The sequence below is a fragment of the Pistacia vera genome, unplaced genomic scaffold (genome assembly GCF_008641045.1).
Source record: "Pistacia vera cultivar Batoury unplaced genomic scaffold, PisVer_v2 Contig213, whole genome shotgun sequence".
In the NCBI taxonomy this organism is placed as follows: domain Eukaryota; kingdom Viridiplantae; phylum Streptophyta; class Magnoliopsida; order Sapindales; family Anacardiaceae; genus Pistacia; species Pistacia vera.
In genome coordinates, this window is record NW_022196017.1 from 922,127 (window position 1) to 934,083 (window position 11,957).

At 32.7% G+C, this 11,957-nt stretch overlaps 1 pseudogene; it reads left to right on the top strand.

Moving 5' to 3' along the window:
* The first annotated feature begins 5,202 nt into the window (after positions 1 to 5,202).
* On the top strand, positions 5,203 to 8,336 carry LOC116129706 (annotated as a pseudogene).
* Positions 8,337 to 11,957: the final 3,621 nt, after the last annotated feature.

An 11,957-nucleotide genomic window follows, 5' to 3' on the forward strand; every position in this document is an offset into this window, starting at 1 on the left:
ACCGGTCCTAGGCCCATTAGTGACTGGTCCCATTGGGACCAGTCCCAAACGGGCCCAAGCTGGGCCTGCAAGGGATCGGTCCCTGCCCCCCCTAGCTGTAATCATACGAAATATTAAATCCTTGAAGAAATGATTTTGAATTTGAAAAAAAAATAACTTGTTTGGTACATTATTTGAAATATGATATTTGAAAAGATATTCTGAAAAGCTATTCTGAATAGGATACAATAGGATTAATCAAATAGGATAAGATTTTGAGAATGTGTTTGTTATATTTTTTAAAAACATTTTTTGAAAACATTTATTATTTTAACCCCCTACTTTGTTAATTTAGCTAAACACCCTCCACAATAAAGTTTATAAATTAACAAAAAATCCTCCTACTCACCCAATCGATTGTTGGCAGCTAGCCACTACCACCAGACAATGGCTGACAATCGCTGGAATGACACATGACTGACTGGATCTAATCAGTCATGCGCCGATCTGGCATTTTTTAACCAAATCCGTTGTGTATCGGGTCAGAAATGGCCAAATCCAGCTAAATTTGGTCGTTGTCAATGGCCAAATCCATGGTGGATATGGTTGGAAACAGACAGATTGGCGCATGATCGGCCAAACGGATCGTGCGTCATTCCAAGAAGTTAGTAGTTGTAGCCCCCAATTGTTTGCTAAATTAATTAACAACCCTCTTTTCCTATTTATTATTGATTAGTATGAGAGTATTCGAGAGAGAAAGATGGTTACTTTTTTTTATAACTGTCTATTGAGTTTGATTATGTTGTTTAGTGGGGAAATGATATTGATTATTAATTTTGTGATTAGTAATTAGTTAAGAATTAATGCTTATTTAAAAAAAAAAAAATGCTGCATTTATTTTTTTTTATAAGATGTATTTATATAGGAGGAACAATTAAGTAAATATTCATTAACCCATCATATATAAATTTTAACGGTACTCTGCGATTCACTAGTAGTAAAATCTAATTATTTTTTAAATTTAGGGTGCTTTTATTATTTCATTAAACTTAAGAGACCGTTTGGATCGGGGTATATAATAATAGGGTAATCTTCGTTTTATTGCAATTCCGGTTTTTGGTTTCATATAAAATATTACGGCAACTTTATTGTAATAGTGTTTACGTTGTAATATGAGGGTAATCTTATATTTGTTATGGGGTGTTATTAAAACATTACCGGAGTAATATGATTTTGCTACCCATTTTACCCTTAATTAAAAACCATTTCGGACACAATTGCTCTTTAAATGTCAACCAAATAACAATTACCCTCAAATTCAACCAAATAACACTTACCCACCCCTACATTTGAGAAATTGCTAAAACTGACAGCTATTCGCAAGTGTATGAAATCGTGCAAGTAGTAAAGCTGAGTAAACTGTCGAACCCAAAGAGAACTTTACCAAGTATCAAACTAATCTATTCTTTACTATTTGATAAAGCAAAATTTTAAAAATGATTTAATGAAAATAACACCTAAAAGTAAAAGCAGAATTTAATTATCTCTAGTAAAAAATCAATATGAGTAAACCTGGGCATAGATTTCACACCAATCTAATCCTATACATTAACAATTATTGTTAACCTAATTATTTATTCTAAAGGCCAAACTCCCTAAAATTCACACTTTCTCTCTCTCGAACAATTAGCGAATTAACCCTTAAGCAATAACTCAAAATTTTCTAAAGTGGATTTAGAAGCAAGAGATATTAAGTTCTATGAATTTACCAGAGCCTCACAGATCGCGATAACTTATCTTTGGCTTTCACTCAATCTATGGTTGTATTACCTTAGACTAATCAGGTTTCATCATCGATCTCGATCCAACCCATAAAATCATTCAACTCTCGGGCCCTTAAATTAAAGCATTACACACAATAATAAAACTTAGAATTGATTCTCAATTAAAATAAACCACATAAAATCAATACATATTCATAAATTGGCTACATCTTTAGCCCTAGAAAAGGAATTTAGTTCATTGCAGTAATAAAAACAACCATTGTATTACACATAAGATTTCAAGAAAGAAAAATAGAAAAACTTCTCTAATTGGCGAACGAGAACTGCAAGAATTTCGATCTCCAAAATAGTAGCCACTCTTTCTCCTCCTCTAATCTCACTAAAAACTAATTAAAGCCTATTTACAGTGCTAGGGTTTGGAGGTTAATTAGGAAAAAAATTAAATGTCTTAAACCATTTAGATTCGGACTAGGAAAAAAATAACCCACGAGGCCCCAATCCATCGTTGCGGCGACATAACGGTCATTGCGGTGATCGTTCTTTCTGTCCACAAGTCTGGAATCTCACAAATTAAACACATTTTTTCATAATCAAATGAATCACTAATAAATATGTATTTTCAAGCTCTTATCAAAACACCCTAGTCATAAAAAAAGTTTAAAAGTTACACAAATACCCTTATCACCCAAGACCATCGCCGACCGTGACTCACCACCGCCGACCGTCGCGTTCAGTCACCATAATGTGTATAATGGGCGAGATTTCGCTAGTGTTGTGTGCATGTAACATTTTCGTCATGGACACAAATCCATGACAGAAAAACGACCAGATCTATGGCCGTTTCATGCCAAAATCTGGCCGTGTAATGGCACGGCCAATCTAGCCTTTTTACGACCACAACTAATTTATGGCCATTTCACAACCACTTCTTTGGCCATGAACAGCCATAGATCTGGTCATTTTTTGGTCATGGATTTGTGATCCATGACCATTTCCGGCTTTGCCTGCGCCCGGCCAGTTGTATACTACCAGTCATGCACCATTCCGTCGACGACGGCCGATAGTGATGGTTGTTGTCGGTAGTGGCTTGGGGTGGTGGGGATGATTTGTTATAAATTAAAGTTTTATATGACTGGGTGTTTTAGTAAAATTACAAATGTAGGGGGTTAAAAAAAAAATAATAATATTATTATATTAATATTAAAAAAGGAGGACAACTTAGTAATCTATTAACATACTCACCTATTTATCCTCCCAACCAAATATTATTCACTATTTTATTGGAATCAATCAAGCACTTTTCTAATATTCTTAATATCTTTAAGGTGATATTTCTTTCTGTTAATATAATTACCCCTATTAAAATATTATTTGATTCAAACGCTCCAAAGGTTTGAGAAAAGCCCCTTTCAGTTTGAATGACGGTGGAGGATAAGATCCAATTGTATTTAATCATCGTGAATATTTTAGAAGGTAAGAAGATTATAAGGTTAAGGAATAGAAAATAAAAGACGAGTTTAATGCAGTTACATAGAATAATAAGTGTTACACAGTCTAAATAATATGATAATACTCCAGTGTCATATCAATCATACTATTATAAGATGGTTTAAAAATTTAATGCTACCCTTTCAATTAAATTGTTCATATTATTAGTTAAATAATATTTAAACCATAATGAAGGATGGTTTAATGCTACCCAATGTAATTTGCTTTATTGACCCGAGGAAACATTGATCATGAAAAATTGTCTAATTACTGACAATAAATTTAAAAATAACAAAGGAATAGAAGTCACGTGCAGTAGCACAGTAGCATATGGTCTGATGGTCATACTCATGGGTTCATGGCTTTCCAGTGGCAATAAAAAGTAAATGAATAGGATGCGATATTCCAAGCAAGATGTTAACGGGCTTTGGGAGTTAACGGATACACAAATTACGACGTCATGTCACTGTCAATGAACTGCGCAATGGCCAATACTGCAACTCTCTCTGTCTCTCATCACTTCTCCGCAAAAAGTACCACCACAACACTTCCAGATTCCGACATAACACTTTTTTTGGATTATTACATAAAACCTTAAATCTTGCTTATTTTCAATATAAATTAATTAAATAGCTTCTCAAATCATTTAATAAAATTAAGTGAATATATTCAATTCATAAGTTTGACATTATTATTTTTGGTTTATTATCAGCTGTATATAAGTTTTGGATTTATTTTTTTCGTCCCAAAAAAGTTAACTAAGTCTCAAACATCCCAACAATTAGCATTGAAAAGCAGTAAATATTTTCTTGAAGTTAAAAAAGGTCAAAAAGTTCTAAACACATTAAAAAAAACATATATCACCTTTTTTTTTTTCAAAAAATATTGGATGCTTGAAACTCATTTATGTCTGGAGAGCACATAATGCGCTACACCATAACTGAAAAAAAGAAATATTATAAAAAAAACCCAACATTGTCTAGATTTTATTTGTCAATATTATTTCAAAATTTTACGTCCTTAATTAAAAAAAAAGCTTAACAATAAGAATTTTTGAGTTTTTAAATATTTTTATTTATTTTTTATATTTTTTGGTAAGCTTCTAAAGGAAGTATTATTATTATTATTTATTTAAAAAAGATAAAATTATGTACACTAATCAATGTGTCTAATCTAAGTATTAATATAAAAATTTAAAATTTTCTGTAAAAATTTGAAATTTTTAATGTTAACACTTAAATTAATACAAATGGTTAATATACATTGATTACTTTTTTTACAAATTAAAATTGAGAGTTTAGACAATGTATGACTCATCTAGTCCCCTTTAAGTGGCTTTTACCTTACTGGCTTTACTTCTGTCTCTCTGAGCAACTAAAGTGTGACTGAGTTAGTAAACTGTGTGTCCTTTTTTGATAAGATTCTTGAAGTCACCGCTTACTCCACCATCCACCGTCCTTAACTTCTTCATTATCTCATTATTTCTTCCTTTTTCCCCTTTCCATTTTCATTATTATTAATTATTCATTTTGATTTGGATTTGAACTTACATGCATCTCTACTTACTTTTAACAACTCTCAAGTGCTTTCTTTAGATATTCCAGTTTTATTTTCAAGAATCTATTCTGGGTTTTTGATTCACCATCTTTTAGTAAGCCTCAGCTCTTAGCTATAGCTTGTTCAATCATTTCTGCAGAATCTTAAACTATTTACTTTTTCACCTCTTTCTGTAGTATAAATTTTTTTTAGCTACTCCAGTGTCCAAACATGGGTTTGATTCCTTTTTGGTTCTACTAATATTTTCTAGATCAGCTCTCTTAACTTTCTTTACTTCCATCTTTATCTCTCCTATCTTCATAACTGGATTCGGGTATTTTTGTTTTCTGGGTTTTCTGTCTTGGTTGCTATAAAAGTCCCATTTGGGAATAAGCTTGGACCGGTTTTGTTAATGATGATGATGGTTTTCAGTTTCTGTAACTTTTGGTTTGGTTTTATTGTGTTCATTGGTTGTGTGGTGAGTGGTATTGGTGCTAATTGGGGCACACAACTAAGCCATCCTCTTCCCCCAGAGACTGTGGTGAATCTATTGAGGATAATGGGATCAAAAAGTGAAGCTTTTTGATGCTGATATGGAACATTAAGGGCTCTGGGTGGCTCTAATATTGAGGTCATGGTTGGTATCCCAAATGATATGCTTTCATCTCTGGCTGGCAGCATGAACTGCTGAGAAATGGGTTTCCACCAATGTCTCCAAACATATCTCTTCTAATAATGTTAATATCAGGTCTGCTTCCCTTGCTCTGCATTATTGTTTTTTCATCAACTAAAGAATCAACTTTACTTTTCTGGTTAATTGGAAAGTAACTAGATATAATCTGTTGATGTAGTTGTTTAGTTAAGTACTAGATGTTAAAATCTTCTATTTCGGGTTTGGTTAACTTCACTTAAGTCTCATTGAAATTGTCTTGTATATATTGCGGAAAACATTTGTGTATATTTGTGATTGGTCAGCTGGGTGTCATATTTGTTTTATCCCGACTGTTGTGTGTGTTGCAACCTGACTAAGAGAAATCATGTATTCAAGTTTAATTTTAATAAGTCTTGTGCAATTAAATGCTTTATTGCCTTATGCAACATTTTCCAATCAACAAAAATGGCTTAACCCAACATTTGCCTATTATATGTGGAGTTATTGACAAATGTTGTAAGGAGTATTATGGATTGCTCTATATGTTTATATGGATCGCTTTATGTATGTGTGTATATTATTTGGTATTTGGATGCCCCAGAGCTAAATTTTTTGCAGTGAAACAAATACAGAAATATCAGCCACAATATCAAACAAATAGTCACACACTAACAAATTAATATCTGAAAAATATAAGACACAATGATCTACGTGGTTTACCCCAAGCCAAGCTACATCCACTTCTTCCTTATAGATCAATGTACAACATATGAGAACCTCTCTTGTTTACTTCTTCCCTCACTTAAGAAAGATCTCCCAAATTCCTCTCACCAAATAGAATAACCACTTTTCTTCCCCAGAGTACAGTGAACTAGCAGATTTATTATTACTGCATCCGTAAAATATTTATTAGTAATAATGTTCGGATAGTACCATTACTGTAAATCTCACTTGTACCAGAACAACTGAGACTTCAACGTATCATTAGAGACAAACTTGGCTTTTGGTTCCGAGCCACATTAGCTTGCCCATATGCAAGCCAGTGGGTTCTGTAAAGACATAAACATATAATTTGAAAACTAACCAGCTTTGATCTTGATTTATGTTTCATTGGTTATAATTTGCTTTAGTCCTTGTCTATGCTAGCCTTCTGTAACTGGGAAATTGTTCTTGAATCATTTGATTTTAAATAATTTTTATTGCTTTCATTTTAGGTGTTTGAGCAGTCATAGATGTTTTCCTAGTCTGAATTTAAGTTGCATAGCGTACAAAATTAATTATTTATTGACCTGACAAAAGCTTGTGTATATAATTATTTATTGACCGTGACAGGAAACTTGTGTATATAGCCAAGAGAATCGGCTAACATGACTAATACCAACAAAAAGAAAAGAAGTTTTGGCTTGTGTTTTTTGCTGCTGTTGACTTCTTATACTATGTAACTTTTACATGCTATTCAGCATTTTTTTTGCTAGTATTCTATTTCTACCATTCCCATACCGGTTGAATATCAATTTCTCCTTAGAGGAAAGATCTGCTTGTTTTTCATAGACTCTTAAAATCTTCCTAAAACCCCCATGGATTCTTTCCCAAATTAAATTTGCTTGAAATTGGTTGTTCTTTTGCTCATAAAATACTAGCTATGAAGTTCTGTGAGTTTACATTGAGGTTTCAGGAGTTCCTGCAGTAGCAATGTGTACAAAACACCTTGCATGATGATGGTTTTACTTGGACTTTGACAGCAATTTTCTGTTGCATGCTTCATCCTGGCTGCCTTTTACTTATTCCTTTCTATAGGCCATGATGTAGGCATATATTATGTTCAATAATGTATATTTCTTATGCTTGGACATATGTAAGTTTGATAAAATCTCTGGGTTCACACACTTATGAATGTGCAGATATGTTGCCGTTGGGAATGAACCTTTCTTGCAACATACAATGGAAGCTTCCTCAAAACGACCTTCCCCGCTCTTCGAATTCAATCTGCCCTGATAAGGCTGGGCTTAGCAATCAAGTAAAGTCACTTGCCCCCTTAATGCTGATGTCTATGAGGCCCCGTCTGGCTATCCATCTGAAGGTGACTTCCGAACTGATATCCATGATCTCATGCTTGCCATTGTCAGTTTTTGAGCGATAATGGTGCGCCGTTACTGTCAACATCTATCCATTCAAAGCTTTTACACTGATGCCAACTTCCCAGTTGAGTATGCTTCTTTGATGGCAACGCACAACCTGTAAATGATGGGTGGACAAACATTACAATATGTTTGATGCAAATCATGACCCTCTTGTGCATGCTCTACAGAAGAATGGGTATGGAACCTCCTATCATAATTGGAGAGATTGGTGGCCAACTGATGGAGATCAAAATGCTAATATGGAGTATGCTCGACGGTTCAACCAAGGTTTTATGTCCCATATTACAGGTGGGAAAGGACCCCTGAGACCTGGGCCATTGATGCCTATTTGTTTGCTTGATTGATGAGGATGCCAAGATGTTGATCCGGAATTTCGAACGTCACTGGGTATATTTACTTTTGATGGAGAGCTAAATACCAGCTGAACCTTGGCACCACAAATTCAGGTGTTTTAATTCCAGCAAGAGTGGCACTCTTAGAGAAAAAATGGTGTGTGATGAAGCCTTCAGCCAGACTCATGATCCACAAGTGGCACCAAGCGTGAGCTATGCCTGTGGACTTGCTGACTGCACTCAACTGGTTATGGGACATCTTGTGGCAATCTGGATGCTCGGAAATATTTCATACGCTTTTAATAGTTACTATCAGACACATAATCAGCTTGAGCTGCCTGTAAATTCCCGAACCTATCAATGGTCACTAAAACAGATCTCGGTTGGAAGTTGCACATTTCAGATAATGATTCAGCCATATTAGGTGCAGGAAGGAGAGAGCCAATAGGTTTGGTTGTGGGCTTTATCTCTTGGCACAACAATTCTGTGAGTTTTGAAGCTTCGATTCATCAAGTATCATTTTCCGTGACTACTACTTGCATTTGCTTTGTAGCAGAGCATTGTGATCTATAAGTGGCTCAAGCATTGTCTTTAATTTGCAGTTGACAAGGCAAATGCTGAAACTAATTATGCTGTTTGAAGATTAAATTGCTTTCAAGTAGTGTTTTTTTTTTTTTTTTTTTGGAAATGTATTTTGTGAAGTACTTTAATAGAGGCCTAACCAGTTAGGATTGAAATGGTTTCCTGGCAGCTGCAGCTGAGTTAATTCGTATGCTTTTATCTTTTGTTTTGATTTGTATAGATGAGAGGCAAAAAAAAACCCAGTTAGCTAATTGGCTGTAGTGGCAATCTCAGATAGGTAAAATAAATGATTTGTGTATTTAAGAAATTAAAGAAGGATCATAAATGATATCAACAGCTTTTATTTTTGGGTGTTTTTAATGTGTGAATCAGATTATTAGTAAACAAATATTTAAAATATCAAGTATTTGAAATTGTTATATATAATATATATATATCAAAAGTGGCAGGGATCAAGTTCTCCCATCAAGAGAGTACAAAATAAACCTATTACTTTTACCATCATCTATGCACCAAAAAGAAATGACCAGCATTGAAATGATGCATGAGCAACCTTTTCTTTTTTAGGCATTATTAATTCGTAAAATATATATATATATATATATATTAATATATATATGGTACCCTGGGGTGTTCGGCTAGTTTGTGCGTATTTTAACTATTCTTTTGGGCTCTGAAGTTAATAGTCGGTTAATCCTCCAATGGCTACTAGTGTTTTAAAACCCTACCCAGCCCAGCCGGTTAAATCGAGACCCGAGACTCGAGCCTTCACCGAGCTGGGTTAACAATTTCCCTATTTACCAAAAACCTCTAGAATTTGAGATGATGATCAACGAACATTGAGGTCTGGATGTTGGGGTTTTTGAAGAGAAAGTACCGATGAGTACCATGGTGGCGACGGAGTTGATTTCCGGTGAGTGAATTGATCGGAAATCGAAAAAAAACAGGCGGCAATAGCCAGTTTTTGCCGATGATTGGCAAGGCTAATAGGGGTGGGGGTGGTTGTGGTCGAGAGGCAAAGGGGAGTATTTTCGGGTGATGGGCAGGTTGTCGACACTTGCTTCGGTGAGATTTGGCCGAAATCGTGCACATTAGTGTTGGTTAGATCTGGCCAAAATCGGTCGATTTTAGCTAGATCTTGGGTTATTTTCTAGGGTATGAGCTCAAGAGATATTGAGATTGTAATTTGGTGTTCGCCACCATCAACCAGTCAACGGTCGATTTGTGTTTGGGTTGTATTTGCTAAATTTCAAATCTATAGGGACTTACTTGTAATTTTAGGAGGTATTTGCTGAATTTTAAATTTTAACACCCCAAACCTGCAATTTTGTCGGGTTTCTCCCCCGGGTGGTTATTAAACATTGTTGCCCACCCTATTAATTCATAATATTTGCCAAGGTTAATGGCCTTAATCTTTTGAGGTATGATAAAACAACAAATATCCCCCTCATATTTGAAAATAACAAAATTTTCATACTATTAAGTTTTAGGTGTTAAAATAAACAGGGACAGTAGTTTGGTAGTATTCACTAACTCATAATAAAGTAAATTTTAACAGTTCATTAACCCTATTTGCCAATTTTTTTAGGACTATTCTTTTTATTTTTATTTTTATGCTTTACTAAGACAAAAATCTCTTTTATGTTTAACTAGTTATTTGTTACTCTTGTAACCCCACTGAAAGTTATTGGATTATAAGGGTGTTCATGAATAGATACAGTTATATATTATAGAGAATAGAGTGGTATTTTTAAGTCTTATTAATATTTTTTAACCCTAAATAATTTAATTTTTAATTAAAAAATGGTCATTTATCTTTTAGTATACCCAAAATTAAAAAATTCCATCCTTCTTAAATTCTACTTTCTCTATTATATCGAAACTATGTGTTATTATACATTTATCTTTACATATGTTTATGACCTTTAGCGCTTAATCTTATCTTTTTATAATGCTTGTCTTAATATGTTTATTTCATGTTTTTATTTACAACAATTAAATTTATTTTCCATTTTAGGAAATCGTGAAATAAATGTGCCTCTATGAATTTAGCAAACTTTGATATCATAAACAAGAGAATAGAGATCTTGTAAATTTTAAATAATGACTAAGGAATCCCCACTTTTAAATAAACTAAGGAATCCCAGTTTTAAATAAATTTGATGACATAAATTTATCTCTATATTAATTATTAAAATTAACTTTATTTCATATTCTTTTCAAATAATTTTGACATCCCCCTATTATCTCATAAACTCTAATTTATTTTTTATTTTTTATGTTATTCAAGTCATTCTAGAACAAAAAATAGTTTAATAAAGGAATAAGATGCAATAGGATATATCAGGTTATAAGCATACATATTGTATTTTTTTTAATTGTTTCACATACAAATTATTTTTTTCTTAAAATTATTGGTAGCTATTAATCTATATATAATTTGTGTTGTTTAGTTGTGTTATCTTTCTCTTGTTTGTTGGATTTTTTAAACTTTCAATTTGATTATCTAAAAATAAAGAGTGAGTAGGCCCCTTTTAAGTATAAAAACTTAAACTCAATAAATTTCAGTTGTTTATTTTATATCCTCTTTTTAAAACAATAATTTTCAATTTAATTAAATTTTTAACACAAAAAAAAAAAAAAGAAAAAATTTTATTGAGATATTTAAGACAAGCTCACCATGATAAACAAAATAAGTGGTATTTTAAATATGTTTTATCATTTGTGTAAAATTTTATATTTTTTAATTTTTTCTTCATATTTTTAGACAAACATGTGGAACACTTTTCATATATTGTTCCAGACAAATATACCGCAACACTTTCATTTTAAATACATTTTGAAATGAAAAATATCCAAACGGGGACCCGTCCCCGACCTGCCCAAATGGGGCGGAGTTCCCCCAAATTATTTGGGGTTTGGGTTGGGCCCGGGCTGAAAATCGGTCCTTGAATTTAGGGATGGGATTGGTCTTGCCCCGCCTCGCCCCGTTTTGTCTCGCCCCGAATCCTCGACCCGGCCCGCACAATATATATATATATAAAGGTTTAATTTTAACCATTAATCCTATATTAATTTTAATAGTTGAAAATCAGTTAATTAAGCAATAAATTATACAAAAACAAATTATGATTGTGTAAGTATTTTATGAAACTATATACAAATAAGTATTTTATAAAACTATATACAAATAGATAATAAATAAAACTAGATTAAATATAATAAATTATTATAAATATTTGTAATACATAATAAATATGTTATATATGTATAATGTATCGTTTGATATACATAATATATATGTTATTTATGTATAATATATCATTTGATATTTTGATTGATTATAATAAATTAATAAATCATTATTAATTTTTTTTTGGTTCCTTATTTAATCATTATTTCAATTCCATTACCTAATTGCCTTTATTATATTGTGGTAGCTATTTATTTAGAATTTATTATA